Here is a 23,547-nt window from a genome sequence, read left to right as displayed (position 1 = left end):
CTTTGATTGATTGTTTTAATTTAAAAATAACCCAAGTTATCTATTTATTTTTGGTTTATTTATTTCACTGAAAGGGCTCCTATCGGTCACTGGCAGGTCGCACAATTCCAATTTCCAGAGACGTTCCCCACCAAAAATGCAGAATGAGTCTAATAATGGCCTCTCGCTCTATCAGCCTCCCTCTCCCGCCCCTCGCCCCTGACACCTTTTGGCTCGTGTTGTCAGTCAGTCATTGTGTTCTTCAGAGCGGGGAGATAGGTCAAAAAGACAGACATTTGGCATTTCATGTGAGGAAATGTGGTGGAGTAAGTTAGCCATTAAACTGTCTACAGTAGTGGAAAAACTTATTCAGCCTTAAAAATGCAGGGTATCAGATCAGTGCTTCCTATAATTCTAGTTTTTTGTAAATGGTTATGTATACATCCCACATTAAAGCTGACGTGAGAGTGTCTTTCGCAGTATGTGACACTATGTGACTACTTGTAGTCACAATGAGTCTCGTTGTTGTCAGAGTTCAGGGGACAATCACTACAGTGCTTCGTGCTGATAGGAAGGCAACAGTAGCTCAAATAACCACTTGTTACAATCAAAGTATGCAGAACAGCACCTCTGAATGTGCAGCATGTCAGACCTCGAAGCAGATGGGCTACAGTTCATTTCAGTTTCATTTATATAGAGCCAAATCACAACAGTTGCCCCAAGGCGCTATATACTATAAGGTAACCCAAACAGTCATATGACTCCCTTTGAACAAGCACTTTGGCGACAGTGGGAAGGAAAAACTCTCTTTTTAGCAGGAAGTAACCTCCAGCAGAACCAGAACCCTCAGGGAGGAGCGGCCATCTGCCACGACCGGTTGAGGACTAAGACGCGCTGTGCAAGAGAGCCAGAGATTAATAATAAGTAAAAATGAAATGCAGAGAGGTGTATTAACACATAGTGAGTGAAAAAGTAACACTCCGTGAATCATGGGGTTATTGCAAGGTTTATTGCAGCATAACAAAGTAAGGATCCAGCTCTAACTATATGCTTTATCAAAAAGGAAAGTTTTAAGCCTAATCCTAAAGGTACAGAGGGTGTCTGTCTCCCGAATCCAAACTGGGAGCTGGTTCCACAGAAAAGGGGCCTGAAACCTGAAGGCTCTGTCTCCCATTCTACTTTTAAATACTCAAAACCTGGTGCGTCAGCTAAGATCAGAAAACTGAGGCTACAATTTACATGGACTCACTAAGAAAAAAACTGGGGAAAAAACCCCACATGAAACCATGAATCAATCCTGCTTTGTAGCCAAGATTCATGCTGTTGGTGATAGTGAAGCCAACTTTTGATGGCTGCTTTTTTTGTGCCATGCCATAAGGTCAAATAAACCCAAATTCGATTCTTGAACATGACATAAAGTTCATTGTATTTAAATGGGCTTCAGATTCACCTGATTTCAATCCAATGGAGCACCTTGGGAAGAAGAGATTGACATCATGGAAATGTAGCCAAAGAAATTTGCGGTAACTGTGTTGATTCTTTAGGTAGAAGGGTACTAATGGAAGTTTTCAAACTGAGATATAGTGATATAGTGAAGGTAAAGAGTCAGACATTTCCATCAAAACCTTGTAGTCACCAAAATAGAGCACAGCACAGCTCATAATAGTTATTCTCTGCCTGGGGAAACAAGGAGTTACTCATACTTATAGTCAGTTGGCAGGGTAAGCTAAAATGAAAGTGAATATTGGACTAGAATAGCTACGGTGGCCATAAACACAACTCTTCCATCCATCCATTTTTGTCCTTTTCAGGATCACTGGGGGACAGGAGCTCATCCCAGCTGTCAAAAGGCAAACCGTGAGATAAATTCTAGACAGCTCGCCAGTCTGTCACAGGGCTAAACATTTGTATTGAATGTTAATAGCTCTTTATGCTATCCATCTATCTATAGCCAAATTCATCTAGTACAGCTACTTGATGCATCTGGCAGACATGCAGATCACTGCTGTATTGCAGGGGAATAGGACCACATGTCTGCAAATCCACTTCCTTAGACAGACGTGTGATTATATGAGATTTGTGTGGCTAAGAGTACAGAGCACTCAATGTGCATGTGCAAAGCAGGTGCAAGAATTCAACCCGTGATTAATTACTGCATCATTTCAGTTTAAAAGTTGTTGTCAGTTGAGCTGTGTGCTTGCCAATCCTAAAGCTTCTTACTGTGGATATCAACACTGGATATTCAGAAGACGTTATGAAGAAATATCATACAACTTTGATGTCAGCTCCATAGGGACACCTTTTCCTTGTTTGAAAAAAGACCTTTTAGATGTATTTAATTAGCTTGATCTTGATGAACTTGTGAATGTGAAATGAGCTTTGTTTGTTCTGTCGTCATTTAAATTAACCGTGAAAGGGGGTTACATGTTTCCAAAAATCAGACGCACATATAAAACACTGCTTCAGTGCAATGTTCTCTTTGTGAGCCACAGAATAACACAACATCCTGTCCAGCTGAAGTTAAAACCAGTATATATCGCATATATCTACCCACTAGCATTTCATTTAGTGTGTGTGTATGTGTGTGAAGTTGCACTTCAGGATTTTTCCTGCCTTGCAATTATTACCACCCAGCCAAATAGTCTCGGGGACCTTATGGAATGTAATTTCCAAGAGGCGCCCCAAGAGTCCTGGCTAGGTTGTGGGAATTGGTAAACACAGAGAACGAGCTGAGTCCCTGAGGCCCTGTAGTGCCTAAGAGAAAGGGTAAGTGAGTGTGGATAACACTGCTATCAAACAATGAGACAGCACAGTTGGCCAGAAAGGGACTTAAACTCATTACAGCTCAGGAAGACTGGGCTCACATGGTGGGTTAGAGTTGTCTACTTATCGGTGTGAAAATTAGGGCTCTCTAAAGGAGATTTTGGAAATGTCACTTGGCGAAATGAACTCACTTTCAGAGCTTACAGTGTTAACTGCTATCCTGTAGTATATTAGGGCCATTGTGTTGAACTTGCGATGTTGTGTAGAGCAGCTGGAGAGTAAAACGAAAAAAACAAGAGTTGGAATTAGTTTCAAAATCCACCAAACGCATTTCCAAGCGAAGCATCCAAGTGTCTGTTTATTTATCTACCAAATCCAGGAATCTCTTTAATCACAGATGCAGATGAAGGGAAGAAGATTAAAGAGCATTTGAGAGATAAATGTGAAAAGGAGAGGGATGTTTAGGCCTTGAACTAACTGTGCGATAAAAAAGCGTCTGGCAAGGTGATATTGTTGTATATACTGTACTGCGTGTTTCTACCTGGCAAATGATTTTCAATTTCCTCAGGTTCAAAGATTACTAAGTAAGATTTTAAACCAATTTAGCAGTTTCCACCTGTTCTTTAAAAAAGAAATAGGTCAGAAGCTCTGCACAAGCCAAATGAAAGTAATCTGAAATGCTTTATCGAAGCAGAACTACACGGGCTAATTGGCAACTTTCTAAAGACTCAGAAAGGCTGCATTTTAATGAACACAGTAAAAACTAATTTGATGTTAATAAATGATGAGGAAACTGAAATCATGCCAAAATTAGTAAAATTATTTGTAGCCTACACACCACAGTTGAAAACTTAAGCATTGCAAGGTTGACTGCAATTAGATTTATGACATTGTTAGAATAGAAGTTGAATCCAGCACTTTTTTTTAAACTGCTGGCAGCATAATTTGCAAGGATATAATCAAAGCTTCAATGGAAGAGTCAGTCGGAGTTGTACTTTTGTTACGAGAAAGTGGGCTAATGAATAGAAATTCTTAGCGGAGTCAGCTACAAGTAAAATGTTGTCAGAGATAATCAAAATATGTCTCAGAGGTTTCCCTGAGAGGAAGAGGGCTAAAACGTCTTCAGCACGTCAAAAAGACTTCGAAGAAAAGGGAAGCTCCTCGTGTATGTCAGTTACTATCAAACATGCTCTGATTCATTATTATGCCAGGACGTAGATTACCGGGTCTGATGAAGACCAGCGAGAGACAAAAAGGAGGAAGATCCGCCAACAAAGGTCACTGAAAGGCTTTTGTTCTGGAAGTATGTAAAATGCGCATTAGCCTTTAATAGTATATTTGAAATGTCAGTAAGACACAGCCTTCAGTGACATTTACCATGATTATCTGTATATTTAGTGACATATAACATCCAGGAAATATTGCCATGGAAGTGTGCATTTTAAGGCTTTAAAGAACAATAAATAGAAAGTGATTGTCTGTGAAATTACTAGACTTTAGCCAGCTGCAGGAGAAAAACTACTTTAGTTCTTTGTAAAACATTTTCAAAGGTTTTAACACTGATTTGTAATTTTAATGCGTTAAAGGCTAAATTATACACAGACAGCTGTAAACCTGAAGGTCGAGGAGTCCTTCCTGTTAAAATATTTTGATGTATGCTTAAAGACCACCGCCTGGGTAGAAAGTGTAGTTGGTGCATTTTAATATAAATTCTCTATGGGCGAATCACAAAAACCAAGTAGGTCCGCAGACGTCCACACGGACTGATGACAAAGTTTACGTATTGGGACCCTAGTGCAGCGGTCCCCAACGCATGGGCCATGGACCGGTACCGGACCGTGAGTCGTTTGGTACCGGGCCGCGAGAGTTGAGGCTCGGGTGTGAAATTAATGGTTTTCAGGGTTTTTATCATTTACTCGGTTTCCCTGGGTCTTTTCCCGTGTGTGTCTTATTTTGAAAGAAATATTTACGCGTTACCATAGCGACCAGAGAGCATTAAGGGGCAGAGAGGAGGATGTTACTCTCAATGTTGTTGTCACATTTCAGGAGGACGCTGCTAATAAAGTCACACAATTACACAGTGAATTCGCATTTATTATTATATTTATAAAATACCACAGTTTTCGTCTTGGTTGTATCATTTTATTTTGTTGTATTTATCCGCGTCACCTTAAAGGCCGGTCCGTGAAATTATTGTCTGACATTAAACTGGTCCGTGGCACAAAAATACATTTTCCATTTAACTTGTTACATAACTTCATAAGAAACTGGTCAAATAAAATTGACTTGATTGGCATACAATCAGTTTAATAAATAAACCAGATTTATTTTATGTATTTCAGTTGCATTTTACTCAAAATGATTACTTTGTGTTTATGAGAGCAAATTTATGTATTTTTTTAGTGTATGCCTGCAGCAACTGAAGGCAACTTATACTTACAGAGAAAACTCGAAGTGAAAGCACAAACATGAGGGGAGCAGACCACCCCAGTTCCCAGTAGAGGTAACACCCAAGTGTAGACGTCTACCTCACTGTACACAGATAATGAGGAAAATGTATTTGGGAGTCAAGGCTGTTCAGCTAAAGCCAGCGCATTTGATTGCATCTGTGACGATTACCTTAAAGTTACAGATTTAACTCGGAGGAAACACTGGGGCTGCCTTAATTAGATCCCTGCGGCCATATGTTTGAAGTGAGAGAGACAATGAAAACAACAAGCGCAAAGAAAAACAGAACTCAGCATTTCCCACTCACATTTTGTCTCGGCATTTAATAAGAGTCCCGCCTGACCATCGGAGGCCGTCCCACAACAGAAAGGTCATGCGTTGACCCATTCCGTCTCCCCAGAAAGTACTGATTACACTGTGTAGAAACTGCTGATTGAATTGTTCTGTGTGGGGAAAAGAAGATAAAGATTCACAGAATCCAGCTTTCCAAACTGTGTGGTATGAATACATTTCAAAATAGGTCACTTGAGTGTAGTTTTACCCTTCTTGATGCTCTCATCATTATTCTTTGACTTAAACAAGACCCGTTTGGGCCAAATACGACAACAGCTGACGTTCATACAGTTTCCTTCTCGTTGGCTTTCTTTCCACATTTTCAACCTCAAGCATTTTCCACAGATTAAACTGGAACTCGCGTTAACAATCTAAAAATTTCTAACCCTGTGAGAGTGAAACGAAATGTTGGACACTTACTTGGAGTGGAAATCCAAGGGCAGCTTCACTGATTTCCATCACACTTTTATCATTTAAAAAAAAGTGTATTTACGGCTGTTTTTCCTGTGCATTCAAAATAGGAATTTTAAAGAATTTTAAAGTCTTGTTTCTATTTTAAATAATCACCTGTGCTTTCATGTTTTTAATCAGTCAACCTCAACACACGCAGTGATCAAACTTAGCAGAAGTTAAGGTCTAGAGCAGAGGTCCCCAACCCTTTTTTGTGCCACGGACCGGTTTATTGTCAGACAATAATTTCACGGACCGGCCTTTAAGGTGTCGCGGTTAAATACAACAAAATAAAACTACACAATGAAGACAAAAACTGTGGTATTTTATAAATATAATAATAAACACGAATTCACTGTGTAATTGTATATCTTTATTAGCAGTGTCCTCCTGAAATGCGCCAACAACATTGAGAGTAACATCCTCCTCTCTGCCTGGTCGCTATGGTAATGTGTAAATATTTCTTTCAAAATAAGACAATATTACAACAGGGGAAAAGACACAGGGAAACAGAGTCAATGATAAAAACCCTGAAAACCATCAATTTTACACCCGAGCCTCAACTCTCGCGGCCTGGTACCAGTCCGGGGGTTGGGGACCGCTGGTCTAGAAGCTGCTTCAAAAACAACAGATTGCAAAGCATTTTAGTTGACTTTCCCCTTTTAAGTGATAGCAATTCTTTTCCTCTGCTTTCTCTGGTCATATACTACACTTTTAAAAACTAATATTTTAAATTATTATTAAAAATCGTTCCACTATATAGACAGCCCAGTTTTATCACACGACTGTGTTTCCAGGGGGTGAAGTGCCTCATTGAGGCCCGAAAACCACAAACAACCTGGTGATTTCGGCTAAATCTGGCCGCAAGTGCTACAGTCTGCTGTCCTTGTGCTTGTAAGAATGGCACAACCTTTCTATTATCACACCCGGCAGCGCGGCGAACAAATGCCAACAGGATTTTTCCAAGCTAAAAAGACTGACGAGACAATGTCCTAAATGTCCTTAAAAGGATCTCGTTCGGTGAAATACACGGTATTATCAGTCACTAATGTCCTCAGGTCTTTCAGTATTGTGCTTGATAAATGTCAACCCCTCTTGAGTGGAAAGCATCATTGTGCTGGGTTAAACAGTTCCCTATCTGTGTCTCTCTCTTCTATCAGGATGATGTATGTATTTCTTGCATGAGCACAGTTGCTTCTTGATTGTCACATCCTCCTTTCTTCTCTCTCTATCTCGTGTACAAACTTTGTTCTTCCACTGCTGCCGCCATCCCTCTCTGTCACCAGACTGCCCCCTTCACGCTCCCTTTATATATGTTTCGTCTCATGGTTCTTTGTCTTTTCACTGCTCTCCATCCACCAGAGAGTCCATCTTTTTGTCATGCTTCTTGGTCCCTCCACTTACATTTTTTACCAATTTATTTTTTCTCATCTGTGTTTTCATCTAGTTCCCCTCCTTATTAATGTCCTCTCTGACAACGGCAGCATTTAGAGCTATTAGATATTAGCTCGGTCGGCTCACTCATAAAGTAGCTCGTTTCTAAGTCACAAAACAAGCTTGCGGCAATGGCATTTTGCTGTTCTGCTGGGTTTTGTGCATAAGATAATTCCTTATCACGAACACATTTCAGCGTTGCAGACTGAAACAAAAGTGTTATCTATTTTTAACGTTACTAGAGGAATGAATTCAGAGTGAATGCTTTTTTTTTTACCCGACAGGACGCTATCCACCAGCACAGAAAGCACCTGTTTCCAGATGGCCCAGTTTACCCTCCATCATCAGTCTTTGCCATCGGTCACCATGAAAATTAATGACGCTGATGAGCCGCGATCTATAAGAGAAAGCCCTTTTTGTACACATCTCAGTAACTAATCTCGGTGTTGTAGTATAGATGAGAGAAGTTTCTCAAGGCCATACCTCTTGAAAGGCACTTTTCAAAAAAAAAGTAGCAGAGTGCAATAGATCATCTCATGTCATGTTCTGTGTAATCTGTCTTGACCTGTCTTGTACCATTAGATGGCTACTGTACCCTGCTGCTGCGACCTGCGTTTTGTCATTTTCTCCGCCTTGTCTTCTTGAAAGTGTTCTTGTACAATGATTTTCTTATTACCAGTGTAACATGATAAATATATTCAGTTATAATGTATAAAAAAATAAAACTTGGGGGGATTTCTAATCACACATTTTGGATACACATTCACTGCTTCGTTTTTTTTTTATAATTAGATGTGTAAAATAGTGATGTGTCATTACATTAAACCATACATATTTATTTAATTATTCCTCAGGTAACAGTCAAGCTGAGGCCAAGTTTGTGTGTATGCCGTCCTATTTAATTAGAGATTTTGACAGTACAGCAGAGAAAAGGGCAGGTGAGACGAGGCCGGGACATGTTCCTTCAGCCAGCACCGGGTTGTCTGTCATGTCAGAATCAGAGTATTTTTCATTTAATCGTGCCTAATATACATCACACTGGTACGGATGTTAACACCATCCTAAGGTCAAAGGAACCCCCAATGAATATATAAAAGATGTTAAACTGCGATTAAACAGTGATTTCATGTTCTGTAGGTTAGAGTGACCACTATGGGCAGAAATCTGTGAAAACAGAAACTGAATTTGAATAAGTTAAATTTGAATTGCTCGGATTGAATCTGAATTGTAACTTGAATAAATGCTTTTAAAAACTGAATTTGAATTAGCCTAATTTGAAATTCAATTTATTGGTTTGAAAATGATCATCACTAAATTGAAATTGAATTTTATATTTTGAAAATGAATTCATTTGCTTTGAAACTGCATTTTATCCTTTAAAAATTTAGCTCTCGAATAATTTCAGATTCACTTCTCACCATTCAGTTTCAGTTCTACAATTCAATTTCAGTTCCAAAATTCAGTTTTTTGGGACTTACATCCGGTTCCGGTTCAAGAGTAATGAGCGCAGATTAATAGAACTACGTTTTACTAGCGGACCGAAAGTGTTACTGACGGGAATCTACAGCATCTTGAGCTGACTTCAGAAGTCATTCGTCATGTCGAATGACCAGCGGATAAACTCTCAGGTTGGTAATAAATGTATTACATGTATAAGAACAAGCGTCATGTTAACAAATGATAGCCGTACAGTAACTTTTATGCTTATTGTAGCTGTTAGCTAAAAATGCTAATTTAGCGTAGTTTGCCCTGGATTCAGCTTTGACAAACAAATATGATCGACTGTTTCTAGTAGAATTCCAAAGTTGTCATCTTGTACCCTCTCAGAGCCTTGTATGCTTGCAGAGACCCCTACAGTAGGGAAACATGCAAAACGGTGTCCAAACCTTTGTATTTTAGCTTTATTTATGTCTTACACAGCATCCCAACTCTTTAGCTAACTTAATAACTTTAGCTAAAGTGAATAGTTAGTCTAATTCATTAGTGCAGCATTACTGGATCGCCTCAGTTTGAAGTGATATAATATGATATACAACTATCACTGAAACAGCAAACTTTGTAAATAAACAAACAACACTTCTCATTCTCTAAACGTTTGGCCACAGCTGTAGATTACACTATCAGTGCTTGTTAACTCTTGACAATAATTACATTTCTAAATTCTCTTTGTGTATTTTACAGGTAAACAATATCTAATATTTTATCTAAATGACTGCTTTGTCTTTGAAAAGGTGAAGAGCCTGAGGCCGGTGACAGTCCAGTTCTACTCTAAGTACATCCTTACGGTGTCTCACAGGACAAGGCCACATTCCTGTCCTGCCAGAAGAGAAGAGAAACTTCAGAGGTGGCAACCTCTAACCCTACTCAAGTAAATATATGTATTTGGAAACATATACTTCTAAAAATACTTTTATTGCACCATGTTCATTCACTCATGAGCTGCTATAACATGAATCAAATGGCTGAATTGCCAACTCAGCATGCAGTCAAGTTCTATAGTCTTGCTAAAGACCTACTAGATGTGTTGCAACAGGGACACATGGAAAAGTTGCAGGACAGCTGCCCTCTAGAATTGGAGTTTGAGACCCCTGCCGTTTGGTGTTCATGCAGTTTTCTACCCCACAGTTACAGCATGTCTGACTGCCTGTTCAGCATATGCAAAAATATATGATGAGTTTAAGCATGTGATGACAAAGGCCTTCCATTATGGTGTTTGTCATCACATGTCACAGAATAAACAAAAAACTAAAAACTTGTTACTTCATCTTTTATCTTTATTATTATTGTTGTTCTTATTTTACATTTTTCATTGTTAGGCATTAGGTTTATTTGTAGTAGTCCTTTCCAACTTCTTTCCCTCTTCCATGTTACTGTGTCAGCTTGTCAGCATCTATTTGGGTTTGGAAGTGGAACAGAAAGTAAGGAAATCCAAAGTGCCATTAAAACCAGGAGAGGTTCTTATATTTCAGAAGAAGGGATTAATTCAAAAGAAATGACCTCAATGCCATATTTTATTTAGGAACCCTAGAGAGCACTTTGCAAAATAACACATTCTTATAATTTCACCCTCAGATGAGCCAAGCTACAACTGTCAGGGAAGGTGGTGTAGGTACAGAGCATGTGAGAGTGGTTAAGTTAATGTCTCTTGTCTAGATGAAGGCACAAGAGGGATCAATGGCAAGGCGTAGAGATTCAGTATCTTCAGTCTTCAGTGGACACTCCATTTCTGGCACAAAACACCTGTAAAAGATGGTCGATTTAGGAGGTAACCTGACAACTTCAGCCTGTCAAACATAGCAATGGAGCAGTATGTTAAAAAAAAAAAAAAAAAACCTAAGTAAGCATGCACTCAGTACCCTAAGAATTATTATGGTAGTTAAACATAGTGATAGTCACATATCATATCACTTCAAACAGAGGTGATCCAGTAATGCTGCACTAATGAATTAGACTAACTATTCACTTTATCTAAAGTTATTAAGTTAGCTAAAGAGTTGGGATGCTGTGTAAGACATAAATAAAGCTCAAATACAAAGGCTTGGACACCGATTTGCCTGTTTCCCTACTGTAGGGGTCTCTGCAAGCATACAGGGCTCTGAGAGGGTACAAGATGACAACTTTGGAATTCTACTAGAAACAGTCGATCATATTTGTTTGTCAAAGCTGAATCCAAGGCAAACTACGCTAAATTTTCGTTTTTAGCTAACAGCTGCATAAAAGTTACTGTACGGCTATCATTTGTTAACATGACGCTTGTTCTTATACATGTAATACATTTATTACCAACCTGAGAGTTTATCCGCTGGTCATTCGACATGACGAATGACTTCTGAAGTCAGCTCAAGATGCTGTAGATTCCCGTCAGTAACACTTTCGGTCCGCTAGTAAAACGTAGTTCTATTAATCGCTCATTACTCTTGAACCGGAACCGGATGTAAGTCCCAAAAAACTGAATTTTGGAACTGAAATTGAATGGTGAGAAGTGAATCTGAAATTATTCGAGAACTAAATTTTTAAAGGATAAAATGCAGTTTCAAAGCAAATGAATTCATTTTCAAAATATAAAATTCAATTTCAATTTAGTGATGATCATTTTCAAACCAATAAATTGAATTTCAAATTAGGCTAATTCAAATTCAGTTTTTAAAAGCATTTATTCAAGTTACAATTCAGATTCAATCCGAGCAATTCAAATTCAAATTTAACTTATTCAAATTCAGTTTCTGTTTTCACAGATTTCTGCCCATAGACCACATGCATTCATTTTTAGCTTGATATTCAATATGACATATCAGAGCAGGGAACTAAAAGCAGACAAGTTCAGGTGAATAGCAACAAATGGAAAACTTAAATTCAAGTTTTAATATTAAAGCTGGACAGAGCCACTGGTTTTAGATACTGCACTTTGAAGCCTTAGCATTAGCAATTTTCCTGCTGCCGTGTTCGCTTTCTGAAGCCGAACATAACCACATTTTGACAAGCGCCAACTTTTTAGCTAGCGCTATCATGCTAGGTTAGGAGGCTACATCCATAAACTGGAGAGGTTCACCACACCAACGCTTTGTCCCTGCTAATTAGTGCTAATTGACAATAGCTGAGTCTCCGAACTCTGCTAAATGGAGTAGCCATGAACTCTAACTACATTATCACAACATGTTCTCACTCACAAAGCGCAATATTTTACGCTAGGTGACAAATCGTCAACATATTACAATTCCGGGCACCCAACACGTCCCTAAATGACGAGATCAGAAAAACGAGGAAATGTTGCCACACCCACAACTCAGCTACGCACAAGGATGAGTTATAAATTAAACAAATTACCACAGACAGAGTTGTTATGAGGGGAAAACTAGTTTTTTGTAGCATTTAAATGAAAAAATGGATGCAAAGAAACTACATAAAAAACACAGGACCACAGGAGAAAAACAGATAGCGTAGACAATAATGATAATAGAAGTATTTTTTATTATTCTGTACAAACTATGAGACCATTTTAATTTAAGTCAAGGAACACAGCAAGTATGACAGCACAAGGTACAGACTGGTTCTAGCATTCTAGTAAATCCACCTTATATATATTTTTTATCTTTTATAACCTGGCGTTTTTATATACTGTAGAGCTGTTTATGTGGCATTTGGAGATGAATTCCAGTTGAAACACACTCATTAGAAGCGCTTAATTAGAGCAGAATACTCTCTTTCATTGGTATGTTGATCAATGAGAAAAATTCCAAGTTTTCTAAATGTACTTTAAAAATAAAAGGCATATAATAATAAGTTGTATAATAACACACAACACAACACAGGGTAACATGTTTTCTAGTGGAAGAGTGAATAATAATTGTTCATTGTTTTAAGATCGTGTAATAAAAAGGTACTTAAAATTAGACGATTGGCATATATTCATGAGCATATAAACATGTGGTGGGGTGTTTTTGTGTTACTTTATCTGTGATTGTTAGATGGTCGTGAATTTGGATCTCCTTTTAGCCAGAGCTAACAGCCTTAGAAAAGGATTGTGTGTAGGCCAAAAACTAATTTCACCCATGTTATTTCCAAAAAATGTTGCCAAACTGGGTGAAGAGTTGAATGCCAGTGTTGAATATTTCATGGACAACAACATTTTATCACAGTCCACAGTTCAGCCATTATTGTATAAAGTGCAATATGCTGCTGAAAAGAGTTGCAAAGATGATGAGAACTGAGAGTCAAGCAGATGCCACCAGAGAGGGGGGAGTTGTGATGAACAGAACAGCAGCAAATGCCCAGAGTAATACTAAATGCTGGTTACTGCAAAGCAATATCCACAAAGGACTGAAGGACTCGAAACTCTGGAGCATGAGCAGGTTCAAATTCACAGTTGACATTAGTGATCATCAGAGTTCAGGGTACAAATCAGGAAGGAGCACTTCAGAACAAAATGTCTGCTGGGTAGAAAATTCAAAGGCGTGACATCCTAAAAGTTCTCAGACTTCAAATGCTCTTTGACAATTGTAGCAGTCCAACTTATGAAGATGTCATCCTTCTCGAGGAGTGGCGTTACATTACTTGTCTTTCATCAAACCAGTGGGATACATATACACTCAGGAACTCAGATGTCAGTAATGACAATTCGCTGCACAGACAGAGGTGGAACAGTACATCTAGTTGAATAGGATGTCTGTTTTCATCCTCCACCTTTGCAGACTGTGATCTCAGGTAGTTATGAAACTATCCGCTTGACTGTGGATTTAAAGAGCCTCGCCACTTCAGTGGTGTTTGTGAATTATTCTTAGCAAATGGATATAAAATGTGTTCAAAGTTTTTACATGTGAAGAGAGTGCAGAAGTGCCTCAAACTTGCCTTAAAGAGGTTTCTCGCAGGGTCGTCGTTCACAAACTGGTCAAGAGTTGTCTCTGATGTTTGGCAAGTGGTTTCTGGAGGTTGATTATCTTTGCTTGGTGAAATTGACCACGAAGATAGTGCTGCACTAAATACCTCCTGCAGCACATTTTCACGATTACCTGTAGTTTGCGTGGAAGATGCTAACTTGTCTGCGAACTCTAAAAACTAGCCAAGTTTTACTACTGCTGAGTCACTACTTTCCTTTGTGTTGCAGTTTTCACAGTTTCAGTTTGTAGAGTAGTATTTGCATATGAGTTGGTGTCAACCTGCTTGCAACAAAAGCAATTGCAAGAACGTTTTCAACCAGTGTTTAGCGGGGGGGGGTCACTGACCGGTTACTTGGTCTACATGAATGGTACTTTAGCAATCGATTGCACAGCAACTACCGACAACCTCCAGCAACCACTAGCACCAGAAAACTGTCGGGAATGCTTATTTTTCTCTGTGACCAGTGGTTGCAGATCAGTGTGAGCAATAACTTTTTCATTTAACCTTATATTGTCCCACATCTTAAATATTGGATGAGATAATGTCAGGTGGTTAGCTGTCACATGACTTAAGACCTCTATAAAAACTGACCAGACGAGTTTGTTGGTCTCAGTCACTAGTTTTAAGTGTTCATTACAGCGTTCATTTGGTTATTTAGAGTAGAACCAATGATAAAGCAGGGCTAACCTTTGGTTATCAAATATTAGCCATTCAGCACTGGGTCTCTCAGTCAGGGTTGCTCAGCACTCTGTGGTACTCAGAGGCGGAAAGAGTTCATTAGCGACTCATTCTTTCCTGTCAGTCTCCAACTTCCAAATAAAAACACAATAAATAAATGATGACCTTGCTAACCAGGCAAGCTAGCACTACCTTATCCGCATTTAACTATAAAAAAACAAAAAATAAAATGGCGATAACCAAAACATTCAATTTAAGGATTTAAATCGGTATTCTCTAACAGTATATACAGTCTGTGACATCATCTTAATATGCTTTGCTAAAAATAAAGAAAATCCAACTCATTAGACAGATAATCTCATTTTAATAGATCTGATAACACAGTATGTGATAGATCTTTTTTTATATTTTAAGTCTTCAGCTGAGTGTCTTCTGCTGATCAGATCGGAGACGTGAATCACAGGAAGAGGCAGGATGTAGAAATCCTCAGTCGGTCAATACACGAGCCCCTAAATTACCTCAGCGGTACTCACTTTTGAAATTGAATAGGCTTCCTGAATGATTTAAGGGCTGGCTTTATGGGAATAATGGAGAGCAAGTGCGGTAACACAGTGCACACACGGTAACAAGCTCCAGACAAATAAACAGAGACACAGAAAAATGTAAGAGCATAACTTCTAAATGGCTACAACACAAAAGCTATTTGAATACACACAGTGCTCACTGCATTTTTTTTATATGTGTGGAGTAACTACACATATGTTACTTGGTTAGGTTTAGAGATGAAAAACTACTCAGCTTCAGAAAAAATATTAGGGCTTGGGTTAAAACACAATAGTAGCCATGTCTTTGTAAACTCTGGTTGCCATGTTGACAGCTCTCTGCTTTTTCAACAAAGAATAGATGCTTCTTACACAATGTATGACTCTTGTTGAAACGCATTACTTACAAATTCTTGTTCAGTGATGCAAGAAACTTTCATTTTTCACAACTATTTCATGAACTGCTCTGAGCACAACTTTTACCTTCAAGCTGAATGTTCTCTGTTTCCAGTTTGCATGGCATTTCTTTCATGTTTCATTGGAGCCTGGAGAGAAAATGGCGAGATTTTGCAGACAGGTTGGCGTCTTCTGTGCAAATTATGAGCAACCGTGTGAATCTGTGCAAAATTCTGGTGTAGCACTATCTTTTCTACTGATTGTACCTGACAGCCAGCAACCATTAACCAACTGGTCTGGTCTACATTTTATCCCTAGCGACCAACGGTTGCCAGAGGGATGCTGGCCACTTTCTAGGCCTATGTAGCCTATGAGGCCGTAGACCATCTCCTTGGCCCGTAAGGTTAGATGTGCCATTATGCCAACTAGAGCAGCTTTGATGCTTTCCCCTCTGCTCCTGTTAGAAAGGGCATGGTACAAACATGACTGCTCACACAGAGGGTTGTTAAATATAAGTATGCTGGACTCTTTGGAGATACTTGAGGCAATATAAGGCAGCACTGCCTCTCGACCTCTTTGTTCCTGTTACGATTTCCTGTCATTAACTCGCAGTCAGTCTGATCTTAGGCCTATTCTTCCTCGCTATTCACCTTTTACACTTCATACTCTTTCAGCTTAAATTTTTGAAATAGGCTCTTAACTCCAGAAAGGCAATTTGACATTTACAATGGTTTTCATTAATGTCTTACTTTTTCAAAGGACCATTGTTCATCTTGTTTCTCATCATTCATTCACACCTTCTTTCCGTCTTCTCTCCTATACCACAAAACTCAGACTTTTTTCTTTTCTTCTTTAACACGTTACTTTTCTGAAACACAGCCGCTCAAGCTCATCGGCACTTTAAATTTTCTCCTCTTGCACTTTTCCTTTTTGTCTTTTAAACCACTCTTCTCTTCTTTTGTCCTCCTCTCATTCTCTGTCGTCACCAAAGGGTACATGAATGGACCATGTAGCAGCTGTATTTTTGACAGGACTAATCAGGCTGATATTTTACCTTGAACAAGGGCCAGGGCTGTATTATAACTACACTGATCTACAGTTGCTGTGCAAGTCAAGAGACATTGATACCAAACTGCAGAACCCTTAGATGTATTGCTGCTGTTTGGTGATGATTAGCATTCACTTCACATATCATTTGGTAGCTGCTTTTATCACGTCTTGCTGCCATGCATACACATGTACAGTTTTATCACGCCCGACCACAGGGGGAATCAAACCACTACCCCGACTAGTCTTACTGTCACGCTTTACCAGTTAAGCTATACAGAAAGCTTTCTACTTGCATTGGATTATTCAAAAATATTCAGCAGCATAGGACCCAATGTTAACATGAATTCCTTGACTGCCTTACTAGTTCATGAGTTCATGAAAAGCAGAACACTTTTCCCATTTTTCACACAGGCTTCAAGTGTGGTGCAGTCTTTTGGTGCAACCAACATCCAATCCCAGCTCAGTCAAAGGAAATGCTAAACACAACGACTGGTCAGGAGTGGTACATTTTCGGCAGAACATTTTTCACTTCATACACTACAGTAAGAAGTCCTGATTTGTGTGAGCAGTGATAATTTTCAGGTGTGCACCATGAAAAATACAGTGTGTACTACACATACGCACATGCAAAAACACATACATATGAAAAAATGTAAGGTCAAAACATAGCTTTGAATACTAAACACTTGAAAGCTAAAGGAAAGCACTTCTGTTCGTAGAAGTAGAATTACAGTTGTTATTCAAGCAGTATTTTTTAACTTTAAAGGTGAATTTCCAGTGTATGATATGTATCATATTTATGTATCATATTTTGTTTAGTTGTCTGTAGGAGTACTTCAGCCTATACAAACTTTGTAATGTGCTCTTTCCAAAGCTTTACCACTGTGTCAACACTGAACGTTGGTATTATATATATAGACACTGTGCTGTCGCCTATTCATGATTTAAAACCAGCACTGTAAGAGCCGATGACCCCTTTTGTGATCTGAGGCGTCTTTATGAAGGGTTTCATTGGAAATGTGCTAAAAGGAGTTATTAAAAGTTTCTTCATAATGCATTATAACTTCTCTACATGACACACGTTGGCCAAAGTATGAGAGAACTCATCTGTTGATAAATCACAGTCTAATTTTCTTGTTTACTTACCAATGCTGTCGCTGTTTTCACACATATCTGCCCATGTGTATGATGCACGCAAATTGTAACTTATCTCTGAGCAGTGAAAGCAAAGCCGGGGGCAGTTGTTCTCCCACGCAGTTGTTCTCCCACACGGGAAACTGCCATCAATTTCCCATTAAAGAAAAAAGGTTTATCTATAACGCACGAGCAAACTACCAGAAAACACTACTGACATCTTAGTTTGCTACATCTAAGCCTTTGTTAACAGGACACTGACAAATCCATGCACCTATGCAAATTATAGAAACTATAGATTCTGGTGGCTTGCACTACAGCTAGCTTCTGGAGACAAAAGTCAACTGTGGCCACAAGATGATCGAGTGTTTGATGTTTGCTCAACATTCACTTTGGTATGCTTGAATTGACGTCTAGTTTTAGATTTCACAGGGCAAGCAGTGCTTACCTTGCTTGCCCTGAGAGAATGCCACTGCATTATAGTACAGTATTTTGAGCTATGCAAATAAGTAACTGACAAAAGATAAGCTTTGTAGAAACAAGGTTGAAATATTTATCAATATTAAAACATTAAGCCGAACAAAAATCTTAGGAATAGAGATTGAAAATGTGACGTCATTCAGGGGTAAAACCGCAAAGGATTCTGTGAACTCGTGGCAAGAGGTACTAGCGCACGCAGGCTTTCAATTGAAATCAGTTACACAGCGATAAAAAGAAACACAAAAAATGGCAAGAAGCTGTTGTATTATTAACTGCAATAGCTGGTCGCATGACAGCCACGGGAAGCCGACTGGTAAAGAGATCGGTTGTTATCGGATTACGTCGTGGAAGAGGAATTGTTCGAGCCATGTTTCCGAAGTAACAAAGAGCCGACGGATGGCCTGGATTGCAGCCATTCAAAGACCAAATATAACGTCCCAGAACACTCCAGAATGCTCCAAGCATTCCCACAAAGGTCAGTGTTTTGTAGTAGTTAATACGTCATTTTTCACAACATAATTGGTGATATAGGTTACAAGCAAGTCTGGCGCTGAACAGAAATTGTCGCGCTATGCTCCTTTGTTTATTGTGCATAAATAGTGAATTGTCCTGACAGAATATTGCGTTTCGCTTCTGTTATTACCATGGTACATTGACAAAAACATATACTTTTATTCACAGGGTAAAACAGTTGTTTTGTATCACTAATTGCCCAGTACCATTACAACATACAATATTATTGTCACTGCTACATTTCTGTAATGCCTACCAGAAATTATTTCCACTACTAATTAATTACCGTTGAGCTCAAAGTTCCTATTAATAAACGGTTAACGAATGTGTATTTATGAAGACGATTTGTGAGACTGGTAAACTTACCTTTGTTCGTACCATGGTCTTTCGTTCTGCACGGTGCATTTCAAGGTCCTGTACCCATCCGTCGGTAAACTGTACCTGGGCTTGTTGCAGTGACCTGAAGTTACTAAACTTCATGAGTGTATGCACTCACTCCAAGAACCGTATAATTATAAATCTGAGGTGAAAGTTGGGCAGCACGCTGACGTCTTTTCTCCACTCTGTGTGCTGGTAAAGGTCTAACCCCTTCACTCCTTTGATTTTCTTTCCTCGTATCTTTTCTTTTCCTTTTCGTCGAGTCTGTCTTTGTACGGTCCGGCATTATTCTCCTTCGTTTTGTACATTCCTCTTTTGGGGGGCAAAGAAAAAGCAAGAAGGTATTGAAACCAGCGAATGAACGTTTTGCGGTGCTGCAAATGCTTGCATTTGATGCGGTACTTTGATTGTTTTGCCACGGGTTCCCGGCATGCAATGCGTGAAAGTCATGTGGTCTGTCAATCTCTATAGCTACGCTGTCACACCATGCTTCTATATTTTTTTTTAGTTTTTTTTTTTATCTGTAATTGTTAATGTGATACTATAGAGCCTTCTATTTAGCCGGGTCAGCTTAACACAGAGAAGGGCAGAGTCTTAAAATTTTCCTCAGATTGCTTGCTGGAAGTTGTTTTAGTTGCCTGCATTTGCTGTGAGTCTGCAGGCTGCTTTGCAACCCACTTCCACCCCAGTTCTTTTATATTTATGACTTAGATGTAACTCAGTGTCGCATCATTTGCCATTGAGCTATGCTGGTGGTCTTCAGCTTTCCATCTATCCATATGGATGAGCAGGGAGGTATGAGTCATGCTGCCAAAAATAAAATACCACTAATGAAAATATAAAACTTTTGACCGAACTAAATGCAGGTTTTGTTGTGCAGTTGCAAGTATTGAAGTCCCTACAGGAGCCACCACTTAACACTGTATCCTGCATCGTCTATGCTACTGAGATTTATCCATTCCTTTTACCTTTGGGGCACTGTTTAAATTAAAATGTGTCTCACAGAATCAGTCAAAGCTTCTTTGTTTGCTCCCCATTGCACCTCTGGCACTTAGTTCGGTCAACTAATCACCAGGATGATTTGATTTGTGCCAAGCGCCTATCCTGACTTGATTTGATGATGTTGTCTTAATCAGTAAGACTGAGCAGCAAAGTCAATCTGATGTCTGTGTTTCTCCTTATCTAGACAACCTAGCTATGGTGTGTAGATACTCCTTTGTGTAAACCAGAAAGATGATTCACAAATGCAGGAAAACCCTTTTATAAAGGTGAACAAATATTCACGTTTTGACACTTTGACACTTGTTAGACTTGAGCTGTTGTGAGATAATATGGATAAATGAAGTTTTAATGATCTCCCGAGGCAGAAATTTGAGACAAGGACAATTTAAAAGCTGCAATGATTTATGAACCTTGCAGTGTTTACTGGTGTGTCTGACCAGACAAAATAAAAAAATAAATGCAATGTGTGAGGAAAACATGTTGAACTCTTTCTCTGTGTTCTCTCTCTTACACACACATAGTGTTGGAGTGGATATGGGAGCTGTTAATAATTTCAGGGTAGAGCTGGTTTAGTGCAAGTCTGGAAACCTGCACAGGGCAAGTCTGCCATCTACTGAAAGTAAGAGTGGAGGTATTTTATACCTCAGCCTGTGCATATTGGTATTGTATTTTGATGCATCTTTGTCCAATCTCAAACTATTTTCACTGTGTCAGAAACATTTAAACTTCTGTGGAGTAAAATGAAATACTTTAGTAGTTTAATGGTACACATTTTAAAAATGTTGAATCTGTAGGCATGAAAAACCTTCACTAACAACTCTTTCTCTCTATAAAGGATCATACAATATATTATATCAAAGTTTTGCTAGCCCAAGTCAACCTTTCACAAATCGGTCTGGCATTTCAGCAACTGTACAATCATTTTTCAGATAGTTCCAACACGTTCCTTCCTACTAGGCAGCAGAAGCATGTCATGAGAAATTATCAGAAAAATTTGTCATTAATATAGGATACCTCCATAAATGTGGACAGCATGATTACAGGAGCTAGTTCATTATTTAAATTAAAAAAAAAAAAAAAAAAAAAGATTATGAAAAAAAAAAGTGTCATAGCAAAACTCTAGCTTTACTCTCAGGTGCCTGTGCTCATATGGATCCTTCTGCTGTAGGCTATGAAAGATGTTGGTATGTAATAAAGTCAGAAGAAAGACTCCTTCAAACAGCTGTAAGCAACAACCCAGATTATTTATTAATAAGTCTCATTAATCTAGCCCGTAACAAACTCAGTTTTCATTGTGATCATATTATAAAACTGTAACTTGGAGCAAAACTCAACATACATGAAAGGAGTTTTGTTTGTAGACTGTGTGCCAGAAACAGCCTGCGTAACCTTTATATTTTTTTCATGAAAGAAGGGCCTTGAGGCTTCACTTTTATTAGGCGTCAGATTTATTTGTGCAGCATGATACGGAGACTGAAAGTGGGTGTCTGGTGCCAAAAATTGCAAGAGCTGAAAACCACGCAATCACAAACATTATGATTGTAGAGGAAAAGGTAAAGGATGGTACAAACCAGTAGCGTTAATCCTCTGGGGAGCACAAGACTTTATGAAAATGCATGAAGTGGGAGACTGACCAGCTGGCAGACAAATAAAGGTGGCACTGACTGAACTCTGGGTGGCTCTGCTGAAAATAAAAACACAAAGAGACAGTAATTACTACTAAAATATTGAACACATTAAAACACTCCAAACACTGATCCTTAACACTTTGCGAGTGGAAGTGTTAATGAGTGTTTGTACTTGTTGCATCACATCTAGCTTAAAAATAAAAGCAGCTTCCTTTCAGTTTTCAAGACTTTTGGAAGGATTGGTGTGAAATGGGTGAGATCCAGTGAGAATATTATTTCTCTGCAGTTTCCATCAGTTGTTAAACGACTTAGCAGCAATTTGACCACCTACAGTACCGCATCGCTGACAAATGTGCTACAGTGAGGATAAAAAAAAAAAATCAGTTTGAATAATCGCGTGTGGGCGTACTTTGAATTCCTGCATCCAAAGCTGTTAACTACATTTCTGATTGATTACTTTAAAAAGTAAATCTCATTTCGGTTACTAATACGTCTCCAAAGCAGCCTCCAGCAAACTTAAATATGAATGTCACGCATACGGTCACTAATCACAAAGCTTGTGGAACTGTGGCTATAAGGGGAGTAAAAAACTCCCACACAGTCACCTCAATCTACACACATCCAATTTTTGCACAATTGAAAGTTGTACATGGCAGATGAAACCTAAGATTGGCTTTCTTTCTCTTTCTTTCTTTCTGTTTTTCTTTTTCCGTGCAATGCATCATTCATCAAAAAAACTGATCTAAAGGCACCCTCCTGCATGCGTTGCCCCTACCTGTATATCTTCACATTGTGCGGTTATCTCTCCTCGTACCCAGAGCTGAAGATATACAGTAAGAAACTTCATCTTTTCTGTTTCATCCTGCACAGGGGTTCCTATACTGTGTCACCGCAGAGCTCAAAGGGGGAATCTGTGACTTGATAAGTCCGGGTAACATCAAGGAGAAGAAATGTTTTATTCATCGGCGCAAAGCTCCTGAATTCACTCAAATCAAATTCGCCCGCCTTTGTTTGAGAGATCAAGCTTGGGGTTTGACACTCATAGAAATGATTGGATTTCTTAGAGTTATAAAAATAAAATTAAATTAAATAAAGAAAAAATAAAGGAGGGGAAAAGTTATGAAGAGGGGAGAAAAGGAGGGGGAGGGGTGGTTGATGAAAATAGCTACGTTTTAAATAATGTAAGAATTTTGACTTAAAAGCGGCGCGCGTTTTCACAAATGTATGATTTCTTTTGAAAACACTTACTAGCCATAAAAAAAAAATACAAATCGTGTATGTGTGTTTTGTCTTCTGTTTCAGTCCTGCACACGAGCCACTCCAGTGCTGTCTCCACAAAAAAAAAAAAAAAAAAAAGTCAGCCACTCTCAAATTCAGGTGACCTTGGCACCCCGCTGGTTCTCTTGTTTTGTTGCGATTCTTTCATCCCGTGTGTTTCTCTCTCATGGCGCTCTCCTTTTCACATTTCATTTTTCTATCCTTCCTCTCACCCGCTCAGATCTCCTGCTGTCAAAGAAATTCTAATACTTTTTGTTGAGTTGCGAACACCGAGGTCAGATGAGATTTGCAAAAAAAAAAAGTTGAATTTGTTTTAGTTTCAGGTTGGGGGCAGCGCTGTAACCGAGTGCGCCGATGAACCCGAGCCGAGGCTCCCGCAGGAATTTTAAAAATCATTAGGAGTGAATTTTTATTAAGCACGTTTTAGGTCTTTATCTCATCTGCTCAAATTTTCTCTTCCTTTTTTTTATTTATTTATTTATTTATTTTTGTTCTCTTTTTATCTTTTGACTCGTTTCAGTGTGTTTCATCAACTTAAGTAAATTAAACTAAAACCCCACAGATTCCCTCCACGTATCAGGAGGGACTCATAATGGGATCCAGGTCACTGTAGCAATGTCACACAGTTAAAGTGCCGCTGAGTTCTCCAGCTCACTCCTACGCGAGGGTTAAGCCACACAACTCCA

Source organism: Pelmatolapia mariae, linkage group LG3_W (genome assembly GCF_036321145.2).
Source record: "Pelmatolapia mariae isolate MD_Pm_ZW linkage group LG3_W, Pm_UMD_F_2, whole genome shotgun sequence".
NCBI lineage: Eukaryota > Metazoa > Chordata > Actinopteri > Cichliformes > Cichlidae > Pelmatolapia > Pelmatolapia mariae.
Note: the sequence above shows the minus strand (reverse complement) of the source record.